Source organism: Nicotiana tomentosiformis, chromosome 3 (genome assembly GCF_000390325.3).
Source record: "Nicotiana tomentosiformis chromosome 3, ASM39032v3, whole genome shotgun sequence".
Taxonomy (NCBI): domain Eukaryota; kingdom Viridiplantae; phylum Streptophyta; class Magnoliopsida; order Solanales; family Solanaceae; genus Nicotiana; species Nicotiana tomentosiformis.
The window spans coordinates 11,483,509-11,502,905 of NC_090814.1; positions in this window are offsets into that span (position 1 = coordinate 11,483,509).

A 19,397-nucleotide genomic window follows, 5' to 3' on the forward strand; every position below is an offset into this window, starting at 1 on the left:
TGATTGCTCGTGAGTTTTTCAAGCAAATCATTGGGGTTAGTGTTCTTCACTCAGAATTGATTACACTTCATGATTTCATCTATATTTTTATCATTAAATTAGTGTTTTGAGTTGAGGAAAAATGAGAATTTTTGAGGAAATCTTTCAAAATATAAAATGATGATTTGAAGGACGACTTGATATCGGAATTTGGTAATTCTTGTATAGTTTGACTCGCTATCGAATGAGTGTTCGGATGTTATAATTTTTGTCGGGTTCCGAGACGCGTGCCCGAGGGTTGACTTTTGGGTTGACTTTTTGTTCTTGTTAAAAATTGAAGCCTTATTATCTGGAATTGTTTTCTATGATTTATATTTATGATTTGAAGTTATTTCTGCTAGATTTGAGCTGTACGGATGTTGTTTCTCTCGAGAAGGTCATTTTAAAGTAACAGTCTAGCTTCTTTGAGGTAAGTATCTTGCCTAACTTTGTTTAGGGTAACTACCCCTTAGGATTTGGGTCTTTGGTGCTAATTGTTTCATGTGAAGGCCATGTACGCAAGGTGACGAGTACGTGCTCAGGCTTATTTGTGGAAATGTGTCCGTTTAGGGCTCTTAGATTCCTATGTCCATTAAATATGAAGTTGTTTTTGTCATGTTAAATTCATCCTTATGTGTTTTATTTGGAATTAATTGCTTCATGTTTTACCCTTATTGCCGATTAAACTCTAATATGCCTTAACTGAATTTGTTGCCTCTTTTATCGTCATGTTATCCTTTCCGTAATTACTTAACCTTAATTAAAATCATTATTATCTTTCCGTAACTACTTAACCTTAATTGAAATCATTATTATCTTTCCGTAACTACTTAACCTTAATTGAAATCATTATTATCTCTTCCGTAATTGCTTAGCCATAATGGAAGTTTGTTATCCCTTTCATTGTCGACATATTCTTATTTGGGGTCATTGATTCATGTTATCTCTCTTGTTGTCGAATTGCACTTTCGTGGAATCATTGTTACACATTACCTCTCCCTTGTTGAACTATTCTTGTTGAGACTTCCCTATTGTGCCTTTCTTTGTAAGTTCGTTCTTCCGTTTCTTTGTGATCTGAAGTTCTTGTGTTGATTTACTTGTCATATTCTCGTGTTATTGTTGGTTTGGCTGTTGTATTTAGTGTTGTTGAGCCGAGTACTGTGCATGGTTGTGATATTGAAACTGTTTTGAGGAAATGTTGTAGCATATGTGCACATATTGTGAAAGTCATTTATTTGAGTTATTATGTTTTTGGCATACGTGTTTTGTTGGGAGAATTGTTATGTTGTTTGCACGAGGTTTCTGCCGTGCTGTTGTTATTGTGTTTGCATGAGGTTTCTGTAGTGCGGTTGTTATTGTGCTTGTACGAGGTTTCTTCCATGTGGTTGTTATTGTGTTGCACGAGGTTTCTACCGTGCTGCTGTTATTATTGATACAAATGTGGTGGTATAAGGTTTGGGTATTAAAATGTGTGCGGTAAGACAAGGTGGGCTTGAAACACGTGGCTAGTAGGGGAACTATTAGAAGCCATGAGGTGTTAAAAGGTGTGCTAAAATGCATGATGCTATTTCGGGAAAATGATTTTCAAAACTAAAGATAAAGGCTCCCGCAGTAATATAAGAAAAGTTGTGATTCATTTTACGTTTTGAGACGACGAGGCGATACCTCGGGAGGGATCTCATATCCCCATTTTGGTGCACTTGTCTTTGATTGTTGTTTTCCTTAGCATACTACTAATTGTTTTCCTCCGTGATGCACTTTTACTTTGTTCTGTGTAGCTAATCTTGTTGTGTTGGTCGCTTCTTTAAAATTCATTGCTATTTTTATTACGATGTACGTGTCGTGGTGATTGTTTCTTATGTGCCATTCATTGTCTCTACTTCTATTTGTTGACTGGAATTATTGTAGAACACTTGCACAAGCATACACGTAGTTAAATCACCCATATCAATTTCAAAGGTGAATCCTGACGTCATTAACCATTATACGTACTCTTGTCTACTTGCCTTCTGTGTGAGGAATGTTCTATTGGCACGCGAATCATCCATGCGGATATGAATTGTAATGTGGGCACAAGATGCCAAGTGATTAGGGTTCAAGAATTGGGACCAGTGAGCTATGATTATGAGGTTTGGTACCTCGTGAAAATGCTTGAACAAATCTGGTGTGACAACGATTGTTCTTATTGAGTTGTTGCTAGTGTTTCCTTTATTTTGATTTCATCGGACTTAGACTGTGTCCAGCTTGCTCTACGGAATTATTACCTGACTACTTCCTGTTAAATATTGTTGTTATTAGTGTCTCGTTGCAAGTATTGTTTGGTATTCCTTATCCTGCTTTGTTGTATATTACTATTGTTTTTCTTTGTTAGTTCACATTCACATTTGTTCAGGTTGTTTAGTCAAGTAGGTGTCTTGACTGTCCCTCGTCACTACTCCACCAAGGTTAGTCTTGATACTTACTAGGTACTGTTGTGGTGTACTCATACTACGCTTCTGCACATTTTTTGTGCAGAGGTGCCACGGTTATTGTTGATTATTAACTGATTTGTCGAGCATTGTTATGGAGACTCAAGGTAAACCTACCGTCACGTTCGCAGGCCTCAGAGTCACCTTCTGATACTTTACTTGTGATGTTTAATTCTATTCCGAATAGTTGTATTTAGGGATTTTCTAGGAAACTCAGTAGAGTTTATGACTTGTACTACCGATTTTGGGAATTGTAATTGTGTATAAGTTCTTTATCTCATATTTATCATTCGATGGTTGAATTATTGTATTTATTTAATAAGTGTTTGGCTTACCTAGTCTTAGAGACTAGGTGCCATCACGACATCCTGCGAAGGAAAATTGGGATCATGACAAGTTGGTATCAGAGCTCTAGGTTCATAGGTGCTACGAGTCATAAAAGAGTTTAGTAGAGTCTTGCGGATCAGTACAGAGATGTCTGTACTTATCTTTGAGAGGCTACAGAACTATTAGGATAGTTTCACTTCTTTCATTCATATCGTGTGAGTTTGTTGATCTCGGAGTTTGAACTTTTGTCATTCCATTATCTCACAAAAGGTGAGGACACGAGCTGTAGTTACCGATAATGCTGCCCCCAGAGCCGGTGTTGCAAGAGACCGGGGCAGAGGAAGAGGTAGAGGATGAGGAGGAGCATGTGCTATAGTTACAGCACTTGTTAGAGCAGTAGTTGAGGAACCGTCAGTATATCCGGTTGGAGAACAGGTACCAGAGGCGCATGTTGTCACCCCAGGACTTCAGGAGACTTTAGCATAGTTCCTGAGCATGTTAGGTACATTGGCTCAGGCGGGGTTGATTTCGGTTGCATCAACTACTTTACAGATTAGGGGAGGAGCTCAGACTCCCGCCGCCCGTACTCCAGAGCAGCGAGCCCTCTTTGGTAGGGTATTAGGTGTCATGCCGACATAATATGTTGTTCCAGTTCAAGCCGTGGTTAGGGAAGCAACATATGAGGAAGAACAACTTAGACTTGCGATGTTCAAGAAGTATTACCCTTATACTTTCAGTGGTTTGGCTTCAGAGGATGCGCATAGGTTCCTAGGAGAGTGCTACCGTATTCTCCACACTATGGGTATCCTGAATATGAGTGGGGTTGCTTTTACTATGGTCTAGCTTAAGGGAGCAGCATATCAGTGGTGGCGAGTGTATGTGTTGGGTCGTCCGGACGATGCAACTTCACTATCATGGACTCAGTTTTTAGAGGTGTTCTTAAGAGAGTTTGTTCCCCAGACCCTTCGGGAGGCGTGTCGCATGGAGTTTGAGAAGCTGCGCCAAGGCACTATATCAGTGTCAGAGTATGCTGTTATATTTAATGAATTGTCCAGACATGCAACTTCTTGAGTTTCTACAGTTAGATAGCGAGTCCATAGGTTCATTGAGGGGCTCAATAATGATTTCCGATTCAACATGGCTCGGGAGTTGGCGTCGGATGTTCCTTTTTAGCAGGTGGTAGAGGTCGCTCGCCGATCAAAGGGCATGCAGATTCAGGAGAGAAAGGGCAGGGAGGCTAGGAGGCCTCGTAGACTGGAGAGACCAATTGGTTCCTATTTTGGAGGCATGGTATGACATGGTAGAGGTTTTGTGGGTAAGCCAGTTCAGTTTGCACTTCAGGATTCACACGATGTTCTAGTACCCATGGGTCTCAGGGTACCCGTACCAGACAACTTCCATAGCCACATCAGTGGAGAGGTTGCTTGAGTGTAGAGATACTAGCCACATGGTGAGAGATTGTCCCAGACCCTGGACAGATGTGTCACATTAGGGTATTCAGGCTATGAGTTCTACTCCAGTTGCTGATATCCCTGCACCGCCAGCTTGGGGAGTAGGTCAAGCGAGTAGAGATTGCCCAAGATGGGGGAGGCCCGACCTGTTGATGTGTTTTCTATATTAGGGCTGAGGCCGCTACACTATATGATGTCGTACATGTATGGGTTTGAATTGTTATAGAGGAGCCTCGTTCGTATTTTGTTTTAGTTCTGCTTATCGGGGTGAGGGCTCCTATTTTGCTTCACATAAGGGTGAGTTTCATGATTTTGTACTCTATTTATGTGTTTACCCTTGTTGGGAGATTCTATAGTGGTAGCCCATGTCTATCGTGTTGTTTTAATTCATTATGGAGAGCTATGAGACTAGAAGTGACTTCATATTACTCATTTTGGTAGTTTTGATGTGATTTATGGGTAATGGGTTATGGATTGTGATTTAGATGCTCTACTAGTGTGGGAGTTTAGTATGTATTGTGATTTTGTTGGTGGAATTGAATTAGAGGAAGGTTTTGGTTGGTATGATGGGTATTCTACTTGTGATTCAGAGTTGAGAGTGAGACCCTCGCGGTTTCATCTGATTCGATGTGTTTGAACTGGGATGCGTGCCGCGGTAGAGTTATATCAAGATGAGATCCTTGCGATTAGTTCATTTGTTTTGATTCTCCCTTGTGAAATTGATTTGTAGTATGATACTGATAGGGAGTGGTGCCTGTCGAGCTTGTTTGATAGTTCTCTTATGTGTTTTTCCTTGCATATTTAGTCGTATTCGCATTATGCTTATTGGGTTTTAGCTTACGATGTGTGTGCCCAGGTGGCGTTAGATGTGACTTGTTGATTCGGGTGTATAGTTATGATATCTTCATGTTTCTTGCATCGTTGTCAGTGTTAAGAAGGATTGAAACAAGGTTCTAGCAGTTATGAGGCTAATTGCCGGTGCTGGATTTGATTATGGGCAGCTATTGGGCTAGAGTTGTTGTTAATGGCATATGTGTGATGTGCTACGTCGTGTGGTTGTACCTTGTGGGTGTAGGAATAAGTTGTTGCAGCTAATTGAGGCTGATACCGTATGTTGATGTGGGATATCAGTGCGAGTGAAAGGTATAACTTTCAGTTGAGACAGTGTTGTCAGGCTTATGTGGATTGGGGTGACGTGGGATCACCCGCGAGTGTAGGTACGGTAAGTTCACTCAGTGATTTGATGACTTCAGAATGGGTCTTGACACGTTCGAGGACGAACGTTGGTTTAAGACAAGGAGGATGTAATGACCCGGTCAATAATTTTGAGAATTAACATCCCGTTCAGCGTTATAAGGCCTCGAGAAGCTTCGTATTTTGTGTTATGACTTGCGTGTATGGCCGAGTTTAGTTTTCGGATGATTCGAGGTGAATTTGGAAGAATGATTCTTGTTTTAGAAACTTATGCGGTAAAAGTTGACCGGAGTTTTGACTTATGTGTAGACGACTCCGAAATGGCATTTTGATGATTCCAATAGCTTGGTATGGTAATTTTGTACATAGGTGTGCGTCCAAATTTGGATTTGGAGGTCCGTATGGTAATTTGAAGCATTTCGGCAAAAATTGGAAAATTGATGTTTTGGAAGGTTGAGAGGTTTGACTGAAAATTGACTTTGGTGATATCAGGGTCGGATTTCAATTCCGAGAGTTGGATTAGCTCCGTTATGTCATTTGGAATTTGCATACAAAATTTGACGTCATTCCGGGTTGATTTGATATATTTCAGCGCGAGTTTTGGAAGATAGAAGATTTGGAATTCATAAGTTCGATTCGTGGTGTGATTCATAGTTTTGACGTTGTTTGATGTTATTTGAGACCTCGAGGGGGTTCGTGTTATGTTATGGAACTTGTTAATATATTTTGACACGGTCCTGGGGGCCTCGGGCATGTTTCGGATGGGCTACGGGCCATTTTCTCATGTTTTTGGATGGTTGATATGATATTTGATGTCCCTTATATGTGATCACGAAGATCAAGCCGCGTATGCGTAGGTTGTGCTGGGACTGACCATTTTCCTTCTTCGCGTTCGCAGTGTATGGTCCGCGATCGTGTAAGCGTGAGTTTTGTTTCTTCGTGTTCGCATGGGCAGTTCCGCGTTCGCGAAGCACATCTCAGCAGCTGGTATATTTCCTCTTTCGTGATCGTATGTTCTGGTCCGCGATCGCATAGTACATTTCTTGGGGGCATCAGTTGTTCCTTTATTCGCGATCGCCTGGGTTCAACCATGATTGCGTAGTATATTTTGGGGCAGTAGTTATTTTTTTCTTCGCGACCTCATTATTGCATCCGCGATCGTGATGTATAAATACCTGGGAAATTAAATATATTTTCCAAATCGAGGGTTTGGCCATTTTTACCATAGCTTGAGTTGTAGACCTCGATTTTGAGCGATATCTCGTGGGTTTTTCAAGCAAATCATTGGGGTAAGTGTTCTTTACTCAGAATTGATTATACTTCATGATTTGATCTTTATTTTTATCATTAAATTAGTGTTTTGAGTTGAGGAAAAATGGAATTTTTTGAAGAAATCTTTCAAAATGGAAAATGATGATTTGAAGGACGAATTGATATCGGAATTTGGTAATTCTTGTATGGTTGGACTCGTTATCAAATAGGTGTTCGGATTTTATAATTTTGGCAGGGTTCTGAGACGCGGGCCCGGGGATTGACTTTTGGGTTGACTTTTAGTTCTTGTTAAAGATTAAAGTTTTATTATCTGGAATTGTTTCTTATGAGTTTTATTTATGATTTGAAGTTATTTTAGCTAGATTTGAGCCCTCAAGAGGTTGTTTTTCTCGAGAAGGTCATTTTATAGTAAAGCCTTATTACCGATTAAACTCTTATATGCCTTAACTAAAGTTGTTTCCTTTTTTATCGTCATATTATCTTTTCCGTAATTGCTTAACCTTAATTGAATTCATTATTATCTTTCCGTAATTGCTTAACCTTAATTCAAATAATTATTATCTCTTCCGTAATTGCTTAGCCTTAATGGAAGTTTGTTATTCCTTTCATTGTTGACGTATTCTTATTTGGGGTCATTGATGCATGTTATCTCTCTTGTTGTCGAATTGCACTTTCGTGGAATCATTGTTACACATTACTTCTCCCTTGTTGAACTATTCTTGTTGAGACTATTATTTCCCTGTTGTTCCTTTCTTTGTGAGTTCGTTCTTCTATTTCTTTGTGTTCTGAAGTTCTTGTGTTGATTTACTTGCCGTATTCTCGTGTTATTGTTGTTGTGGCTGTTGTATTTAGTGTTTTTGAGCCGAGTGCTATGCATGGTGGTGATATTGAAACTATTTTTAGGAGCCATGCAGTGCGATAAGGTGGGCTAAAATGCGGGATGCTGTTTCGGGAAAATAATTTTCAAAACTAAATGTAAAGGCTCCCGTGGTGATATAAGGAAAGTTGTAATTCATTTTACGATTTGAGACTACGAGGCGGTATCTCGGGAGGGCTCTTGTTGTCATTTCCCCTTTTATGTGCACTTTTCTTTGATTGTTATTTTCCTTAGCATACTACTAATTGTTTTCCTCTGTGATGCACTTTTTACTCAATTCTATGTAGTTAATCTTGTTGTGTTGGTCGCTGCTTCAAAATTCATTAATGCTTTTATTACATTGTACATTTCGTGGTGATTATTTCTTATGTGCCATTCATTGTCTCTACTCCTATTTGTTGACTGGAATTGTGGTAGAATAATTGCACAAGCATACACGTAGTTAAATCACCCATATCGGTTTCAAAAGGTGAATCCTGATGTCATTAACCATTATACATACTCTTGTCTACTTGCCTTCTGTGTGAGAATGTTCTATTGGCATGTGAGTCATCCGTGAGGATATATTTTGTAACGTAGGCACAAGATGCCAAGTGATTAGGGTTAAAGAATTAGGACCTGTGAGCTTTGATTATGAGGTTCGGTACCTCGTGGAAATGCTTGAACAAATCTGGTGTGACAACGGTTGTTCTTATTGAGTTGTTGCTGTTTTTTCCTTTATTTTGATTTCACCGGACTTAGACTGTGTCGAGCTAACTCTACGGCATTATTATCCGACTGCTTCCTATTAAATATTGTTGTTGGTGGTGTCTCGTTGCAAGTATTGCTTAGTATTCCTTATCCTGCTTAGTTGTATATTAATATTATTTCTCTGTTAGTTCACATTCACACTTGTTCAGGTTGTTTAGTCCAGTATGTGTCTTGACTATCCCTTGTCACTACTCTACCGAGGTTAGTCTTGATACTTACTAGGTACCGCTGTGGTATACTCATACTACGCTTTTGCACATTTTTTGTGCAGATCCAGGTGCCACGTTTATTGTTCATTATTAGCTGATTGGTCGAGCATTGCTGTGGAGACTCAAGATAAACCCATCGTCGCGTTCGCAGGCCTCAGAGTCACCTTCTGATACTTTACTTGTGCTGTTTAATTCTATTCCGAACAATTGTATTTAGGGATTTTCTAGTAAACACATTAGAGCTTATGACTTGTACTAACGGTTTTGGGAATTGTAATTGTGTATAAGATTTTTATCTCGTATTTATCATTCGATGGTTGAATTCTTCTATTTATTCAGTAAGTGTTTGTCTTACCTAGTCTTAGAGACTAGGTGCCATCACGGTATCCAACGGAGGGAAATTGGTGTCGTGACATAGATTTGATGATAACATCATCGACATACACCTCTATCTCTTTGTGTATCCTATCATGGAAAAGGGTCGTCATGGCCCTCATGTTGGTGGCCCTAGCATTCTTCAAACCAAATGGCACCGTTTTGTAACAATATATACCCAATGACATGATAAAGGCTATCTTATCGGCGTTCTCTTCGTCCATCCAAATCTGGTGGTATCCTGCGAAGCAATCCACAAAGGATTGGAGTTCATGCTTGGCGCAGTTGTCAATCAATATATGTATGTTGGGCAACGGGAAATTATCCTTAGGACTTGCTTTATTCGAATCTCGATAGTCGACACACACCCTAACTTTCCCATCCTTCTTCAGAACCGGCACAATGTTGGCTAACTAGGTCGGGTATTCGACCACTCGAAGGAACATGGCTTTGATTTTCTTGGTAACCTCTTCCTTTATTTTCAGACTCATATCTGGCTTGAATTGCCTGAGCTTCTGTTTTACCGGCGGACACATGGGGTTGGTAGGTAGCTTGTGAGCTACTATGGATGTGCTTAACCCAGTCATGTCGTCGTAGGACCATGCAAAAGTATCCTCATATTCTTTTAGAAACCTGATATACTCTTCCTTCTCTGATGGTGATAGATGAATGCTTATGCGAGTTTCTTTGACTATTTCAGAATCCCCTAAGTTAACTGCCTCAGTTTCCTCCAAGTTGGACTTTGGTTTGTACTCAAAATTCTCTACTTCTTTGATAATTTCCTCAGGTATTATATCATCTTCCAAATCTTCTGAATCAGTTTCCTTATGCTGCGTTGTCTCATTATATGTCATAGTCGTAGGTTCATCAAGATATGTAATAATTACGCTAAAAAGAATGTAGAAAGATAATAATAAATAAACGAAAAGCAATAATGCATTAATAAAACATAGAAATGTCAACAAGTACGACTCGATGGTTCGAGTAATTATTTCAAAAACAAAGTGCTGAAAATATCTTAAATGCTCAAAACAATTTTAAAAATAAATCATGCTAATTCTCCCAAGGGTACCCAAGTACACGGCGAGCCCGGGATGGTGCAGCAATCCAGTTCTTGAGAACGACTCCTTCTCCCACTGTCTGAATGGTAAGGTCTTCTTCCTCCTCCTCCTCTAAAATTGCACTGTAGTCCATATTTTCCTCATCCACAAACAACTTCTTCATATCGGCCAAAATCTCTTCTTCCTCGGATCCCTAGATCACATCAGTCTAACGGAATATCTGGTATGGCAGTGGTATGGGTTGTTCCAACGGATAATAATCAGTGCGCCATGGTGGTGTCCAATCCTGGTATTCTTGCATAGTATATTCATGTCACGCCCCGAAACTGGGGGGAGAGACCGGCACCCGATGCCTCACCTATCCTTACGTACCAACTTACGACTAAGGGACTCTGAACATATAATTTCATACTTTGGCCATGGGCCACATTGCAAGACAATTGCGAATGCTGACTAAACATCAATATAAAGCTGGGCCGACAAGGCCGTCATAACTACTACGGCTGACAAACCAACAAAATATACATAAAAGGCCTACAAGCCCAACATACTGCACTAACTGATAGGAGATGTCTACAAGCCTCTACTGATGGATATACTGTGATCGGAACAGGGCCCGACCTACTCATAACATATATACATATATACACAAAATGTACATAAAGCTCTAGATCCGGCAACTCCGAAGGGCATGGAGCTTACCGATCAAGCTGAACTCGGGTAACACCTAATGAGGAGGTCTACCCGTCTGTCTGTCTGAACCTGCACGGATGAAATGCAGCGCCCCCAGAAAAGGGACGTCAGTACGAAATAATGTACCGAGTATGTAAGGCAATATACTGAAAGCTGAAACTGAACTGATAATATAATAACTGAAAGTAACTGGGAGTTAAAGATATTCTGAAGATATGCTTACCTGCTGATACTGACTCAACTCTCTCAATATTGTAAGTAAAATAGTTGTCCGGCCCTATAAGGCTCGGTATATATATAACTGCTCTACCGTAGTAGGCTCACTCATAGGCGCTCGGCCATACTAGGCTTTGTATCTCGGCTAACTGGGCTCGCTCATAGGCGCTCGACCACAGTAGGCTCGGTATATAACTTACCATCTGATCAGAGGTTGCCCAATAGGGGCCTGTCCATCGATTATTGCTCGATGGTAATGAGAATACTGTAATACCGTATTTATAGGCTCTCTGCTCTCTTGACTGGAAGAAGACAATACTCAATTAAATATAAAGTCCCGATAAGAAAAATACTGTAATTTATGAGACTAGGATAATGTATATAAATTCGGGAGTATGAACTTCTCTTTATGGCTTGTTATCAAACACATGTAATTATGAGATCATGACAAGATAAAGGAAGGGCTTAGCCTTAACATACCCGAGCCGACTCTCTTGATAATCCCTCTAACACACGTCAATTGCGACAACACGTAACGGCGGATCGAAGTAGGGAGAAATCTGTATGATATTATTGAGAAAGATTGTACCGTACTCCCTTAGAATCAAAATCACACGTTGCGATAACATTAGGTAGACTTCGTATGAAATATTTGAATCAATTTCGTTGCTATTGCAACATTAGCTTTGCTGAAGCTTTTTACGTTGCTATGAATATTGTGAAGTCTCGTATGACTTTTTTTGTGGCTCTCATCCGTCACTTTGCAAACATAGTATCTCCCTTTTATGAATTGAATTAGGGAGCCCTTTTATTAATATGGTTGCGGGCCCCACTTGAAAGATGACTTGTCCATAAAACTTTCTTAATGTGCCACGTTATATTATGGACTTAAGAGTCACATTTTGGGCTTTGAGCCATTCCTCAATCGCTGCCACGTAAAAGTTCAAGGGCTTATCCAAAAGATTTATCCACTAATTTCTTAATTAATTGCTAATCTTTCCCTAAAAATCCACAATTAACCAAATATCCACATAATTAATAATTATCTCAAATTACATAAAATACTACTCACTTTTAATACACTTTATACACCTTACTATCAAGGACATGTGGTACCTTGTATGACACTAGTCCATAAATATCGAGTATTTTAGCTCGGGTCGTATTTTATCCCAAAATGTCAAACTTTGACGAAATTCCTTTTCTTCGATTTGCTTACCCTATCTCCTTCATGAATCTACTCATCACGTGTTTGAAATACCATCATGCTTATCATTTCAAAATAACCTCATTCCCGAATTTTACATTGATTAACTTACGACGAAAATTTAAAATACGAAAATGCGGGATGTAATATCATTCCCCCCTTTGGAACATTCGTCCTCGAATGTTGACTGATGCACTTATCATTTTCATTTCCCCCCTTTTGGTCTCTTTCTCACACCACGACTCGTGGTCGAAATCATTCCAATCTTGTAACTGTTGCTATCTTTTATCATGTAGCCTGTACAACTTTGACTTTGTAAGTGCGCCTATGCGACTCTTCTCTCCTTTTTCCTCCATCTTTTAGCCAATCCCTAGGCCTCATTTTGCGAACATATACAGAGCTTAATAAGATGTCCCTCTGGGCATTTATATGTACAATAAAGTTCTTCGCTCGGTACTTTGTCGAACTTACGAATATTGCTATATCTTATTTCATAAGCCCGGTTATCGATAAGGAGAATACTATAATTTATGAGACTAGGATAATGTATATAAATTTGTGAGTATGAACTTCTCTTTATGCCTCGTTATCAAACACATGTAATTACGAGATCATGCCAAGATAAAGGAAGGGCTTAGCCTTAACATACCTGAGCCGACTCTCTTGAGAATCCCTCTAACACACGTCAATTGTGACAACACGTAATGGTGGATCGAAGTAGGGAGAAATCCGTATGATATTCTTGAGAAATATTTTACCGTACTCCCTTAGAATCAAAATCACACGTTGCGATAACTTTAGGTAGACTTCGTATGAAATATTTGAATCAATTTCGTTGCTATTGCAACATTAGCTTTGCTGAAGCTTGTTACATTGCTATGAATATTGTGAAGTCTCGTATGACATTTTTTGTGTGTTGCGAGATTGTTCAGATTAATTACGAAATAGCCATTGAATTCGTACTTACAAATCTGCACTATTTGCTAATATTGAAACCAACATATCTCCTTCATTATAAGGTCAAATGGAGTGATTCAAAATCTTAACTCGATAAGAATGTCACAAGGAATCCATTGGAGGCATCAAAAGTGAGTATTAGGATCGTTTTGCATGAAAAATGAGGTAGGACAGTTGGACGGAAGCATATAAATCAAGAGTTTGTTCATTTGGTCATATTTTGAGTTGGGGAGCTCGGATTTGGATGATTATTTATGTGATTTTCACCACATGGATTGGGGCAAGTGTTCTCTACTCATTTTTATTATATTTCATGAATCTATCTTCGGTTTTGGCAATTGGTTGATGATTTCAAAAGTGAGATTTGGGGGGTTTTGTCTAAAATTTCATAAAGTGAATTTTTGAGTTTTGAACATCGATTTGGAGTCATATTTGTGTGAAACTAGTATGGTTGGACTCGTAATTGAATGGGCTATCTGATTTTATATGTTTCATCGAGTTTTGAGGCGCGGGCTCGGGTTGGACGTTTTGGTTGATTTTGGGCTTTTGAGTAAATATTCGATCTTTATCGATTGGGTTTGATTCCTTTGGCATTATTTGATGTATTTGAGTTGCTTTTGGCTAGTTTCGAGTCGTTCAGAGGGTCGTACGCATGAGATGGAATTTTTGGAGCATCGTCTGGCTTGCTCGGTGTTGGATTTGGCTTGTTCGAGGTAAGTAACACTTCTAAAGTTGGTGTTGAGGGTATGAAACCCTGAATTAAGTGTTATGTGATTGATGTTGAGGTGATGCGCATGCTAGGTGACGAGCGTATGGGCGTGCACCGTGTAAATTGTGATTTAGTCGATTCCATGGGACTCTGTAGCTATTTTATCTGAACTTTTTTACCGAACTCTATGTGTTAGAGCACTTGAGCTTTAATTCACGCTAGAAATCATGTTTAGGCTATATGATAGTACTATTTGGACCCACAGTTGTTGTTCTTAGCTGTTGAGTTATTTACTTAATTGCAGTTACGTACTCAGTTGTATTCATCATTACACATCATATCTTAGTCTCTGTTATTGTGTATAGTCACATCTCGTATCATTGATTAGGGCTGCTTAGTATGAGCATTGTGAGCCCCAGGGACTGGAGAGATTGATGACTGGGTGAGGCCGAAGGTCTGATTGTGAGTTATATTTATGGGATCGAGCTGTACACCGCAACATGTTATATTTATTTATTCCTGGATCTAGCTTATTATAGCTCTTGGGCTGAAATAGCTCCTCCGGAGTCTGCACATCCACAGTGAGCACAATTGATATATATTGAGGGAAGGATCTTCCATTGGCATGGATCTTGCCCGAATCATTTATATTTGGGGATAGATGTTCCCTAGGGTGGATTGGCCTTATACAAAACTGAGTGACTGACTGTCAGTTGATATATATATATATATATATATATATATATATATATATATATATATATATATATATATATATAGAGAGAGAGAGAGAGAGAGAGAGAGAGAGAGAGACCAAGAGATTGAGTACTCTAGGAGTGTAAGTACATGATTTCATCACTGAGATACATTGCATTTGACATGCGTACTTGAGATACATGCATAGAGATGCATTTACTTCTGCTACCCGGTTTTGGTGACATTCATGATCTTACCTGTATCTTGGCATGTAGGCATATAGATGTATTTTCTTCATGCTATCTAAAAATGAAAACTTCTTATTTATTGTTAAAAGGTTTTTGGACAAATCCTAGTTTTCAAACTTACTCGTATGCTTTTGGGACTTTTAGTGAAAGATCTCTGATTACTGTCATACTTGAAAAGCATGTCCATTTTCCGTAACTATGAACGAGTTGAGCATCTTACCTCTGAGTTATTTTCATGTACCCTTTTATTATATTGTTATAAATTGTTGATGGTTATTGGAGTTGGACCTTGATCCTTGTCCCAGCTCGTCACTACTTTCAACCTAATGTTAGGTTTGTTACTTATTGAGTGCATGGGGTTGGTTGTACTCATACTACACTTCTGCACCTTGCGTGCAAATTTTTGATGTTGATGTTGTTGTGTATGAAGGAAGCTAGCATTGAAGACGTACCTGCGTTTTAGTTACAGCTGCCTCATGTTCATGGTAGCCCTAGACTTATAAAAATTTATTTATGTATATTTGGACAGATGATATATTTATTTCAAACTAGCTTTGTAAATTCTAAATCGTAGAAGCTTATGACTTGTACTACCAATCCTTGGGGGAGTTATATAAAATTCAGTTATCTCATATTTGACTCACATCAGTAGTATTATATTGTGCTTTATTGTTAATTAGCTTACCTAGCGGGTCGGGTTAGGTGCCATCACGACAATTCGGTTTTTGGGTCATGACACATATCAACCATCACCTCCAAAATATCAATTCCCCTCCACCACCTACCATACCTATAACACCCAACCTGCATATTACCATTCACCTCCTCCCGCCTACAAAACTACCCAAAACCACGACCACATTCTGACCGTAGAGCTCCCAGATAATACATCCGAATAGCTGAACCCGTAGCCCAACTATATGAGAGACTAAAGGCCGCTGGTTACATCACCACTATTCTTGATGTTGCTGTTGAGAACCCTTCCTAGTGGGTTAACCCCAAACAAACTTATGCCTATCATTCAGGCATAAAAGGGAATACCATTGAGTAATGCCACATGTTAAAAGACAAGATTCAAACACTAATCGACACCAAGGTTATACAAGCAAAGGAAGTCGTACCAAATGTACGTAATAACCCTCTCCCGGATCATAGGGGCGAGGGAGTGAATGTGATAGAAACTGATCAGGAGGGATCCATCGGACTTATTCGAGAGGGGGATACTCATAAAAAATCTCCGTTCACCCTATCGTCGATTGTGGTGCAAACCCAAGTACCGTTTGAGGTCGAGGTAGCTACGCCTTTCACTGTGATGGTAGCTCCCACACCATCTTATAATTCTGATATTGTCCCATGGGATTATGTTTCAGAGGAAAGAAGAAAAGGAAAAACCAAGATGGAAGAGACAGGTGTTACGCAAGGTATGACTAGAACTGGCAGAGTTTACACACCTGAGAATCTTGGAGGAACAAGAAAAGAAACTGCATCTAAGCCACATGTCATTGAGACGGGCACTGACGATCTTTGGAGGAAGGTACATGCGAGAGAATACTCTGTTGTTGATCACCTGAACAAGACTCCTGCCCATATATCCATTTTGTCACTGTTGCAAAATTCAGACGCGCATAAGAATGCCTTGATGAAAGTGTTAAGTGAAGCTTATGTACCCGCCGATATCATTAGTGGGGAGATGGCTTACATGGTTGGACAGGTACTGGCGAGTCATAAAGTTACTTTTCATGAAGATGAGCTACCACAGGAAGGGCTGAGTCACAACAAATCAGTGCACATCACTATGCAATTTGAAGACAAGTTCATTGCCAGGGTCCTGATAGACGGAGGTTCGAGCCTGAATATATTCCCGCTGACCACTCTGAAAAGACTAGGTAAAGGCCTGCATGAGATACGGATGGGAAGCATGAATGTGAAAGCGTTCAATAGATCATAGGGAGCTACTATTGGGGAAATCAACCTTGATCTACAGATGGGCCCGACCTGGTTTGATGTCGAATTCCAAGTGCTAGACATATTCGCCACCTACAACCTGTTGTTGGGATGACCATGGATACATGCAGCTAGGGCAGTCGCTTCTACTCTACATCGGGTTGTGAAGTTTGAGTGGAATCATTAATAGGTGATCATTCATGGAGATGGAATCAACCCTATCTACACCAACCAGACCGTTCCAGTCATCGAAAATAGGAGGAAATTGTGAGGGGCAACATACCAACACATTGAGCGCATAAACGCAATTAATAAGGATCAATGGTGGAGCAATAAGATAAAAAGCATATTTATGTGGTTGGGATATGAACCAGGAAAGGGTCTTGGCCAAAAGATTCAGGGGATCACAGAACCCATATGACCACAATATCAAGGCACAACCTTTGGTCTCGGGTATGAATTGTTACATCCCGCATTTTCGTATTTTAAATTTTCGTCGTAAGTTAATCGACGTAAAACTCGGGAATGAGGTTATTTTGAAATTATAAGCATTATGCTATTTCAAATACGTGATGAGTAGATTCGTGAATGAGAAAGGGTAAGCAAATCGAAGAAAAGAAATTTCATCAAAGTTTGACATTTTGGAATAAAATACGGCCCGAGCTAAAATACCCGGTATTTATGGACTAGTGCCATACAAGGTACCACATGGCCATGATAGGAAGGTGTATAAAGTGTATTAAAAGTGAGTAGTATTTTATGTAATTTGAGATAATTCTTAATTATGTGGATATTTGGTTAATTGTGAATTTTTGGGGAAAGATTAGTAATTAATTAAGAAATTAGTGGATAAATCTTTTGGATAAGTCCTTGAACTTTTACATGGCAGCGAGTGAGGAAGGGCTCAAAGCCCAAAATGTGACTCTTAAGGCCATAATATAACGTGGCACATTAAGAAAGTTTTATGTCCAAGTCATCTTTTAAGTGGGGCCCACAACCACATTAATAAAAGGCCTCCCTAATTCAATTCATAAAAGGGAGATACTATATTTGCAAAGTGACGGAAGAGAATTCCTCATACGATGTCAAAACATGATGATTCCAGTTGGTATAGTTCCAAAATTAAGATACAGATCTAATTCTTCAATCAAAACAAAAATTGTAGCTCATTTGCTTAATGTGGCACCATTTATGCTTGAAGAAACAACGTCGAAACATAAAATAACGAGCGCAACACAACCCAAACTTATCCGAAACTCACCCGAGCATCTCGGGACCCCGTCCGTACATACTAACAAGCCCCATAATATAACTTGGACTTACTCGAGGCCTCAAATCACACATAAAAATAACAAAATGATGAATCACACCTCGATTCGAACTTAACTAAACTTTGGACTTTCAACTTGCAAAACTCGCGCCGAAACACATCAAATCAACCCAGAATGAACCCAAATTTTGCATACAAGTCCCAAATGACATAAAAAAGCTATTCCAATTAACAGAACCATAATTCGAATCCGGTATCATCAAAGTCAACTCTCGGTCAAACTTATGAACTTTCCAAACCTTCAAATTTCCAACTTTTGCCAATTTGCGCCAAAACCTTCTAGAAACATCCAAACGCAAATCCGGGCATACGCCCGAATGTCCAATTCGAGGTCAAATATTAAAAAGTCAAACTTGGTCAACTCTCATAACTTAAAGGTTCAATCATGAAATTCATTCTTCCAAATCTATTCTGAATAACCTAAAAACCAAAACCGACGATTCACACAAGTCATAATACATCATACAGAGCTACTCATGCCCTCAAACTACCGTGCAAACTACAAATGCTCAAAACGACCGGTCGGGTCGTTCATCCTCCCCCACTTAAACATACATTCGTCCTCGAACATGCCGAGAGTCATTTCAAAGCCAACAACAACTGTGTAACCTTTCCATGCACTTACCCGGGGGTGATTCCATGTCACCCTATTCCATATAGGCCTGACAACACAACATAACAGAAGATCATTACTTCAAACTCAGCCCGTAAACCACAGAATCCGTTTTCTAACACCTGAAATTTCTTACAAGACCCGAATCTCGCTGCGACACACTGTATGAGTTTGAACAAGCAGTATCAAGCCATAACATAACCCAAGATGTAATCACATGACATATCACACGACTCGCATACTCATATCAAACAAAACCTCATTCTAAAACCTTTGTACATTGCTGATGATGAAAGGAACAAGCAGAAACTCCTAACCACTCATCAGATCAACAAGCCATGGATCTCCCTCTCCTTCGACAAGAACTATAGCCAATTTCTAAGCCGATCAGCAACATTGTCCGTTCAAATATACCGCAATCAAATCCAATAGCACCGATTCTAGGTCCGGCGACCTCCTCTTATCAAATACAAGCTACTCTACTGACACACGACACCAATACTACACAGAGCCACAACCATGCAATCCGTGCACCAATACGCAATAATTCAAATGTACTCAATAATGGAAAATGACTCAAATGAGAGAACTGTCCCGCAAGTTCAACAAATACCACCACAACCGCAATGCCATGAGTCTATCATATATAGTAGAACCACGACACACGAATCTGACGCAAAGGATCATATCTCAACATAACTCTTTTGCAACGCGTGACCCCGTCCAAACACTATCCATTTGGAATACCTCAAGCCACCATGCCCAAAATCAACAGCCACGCG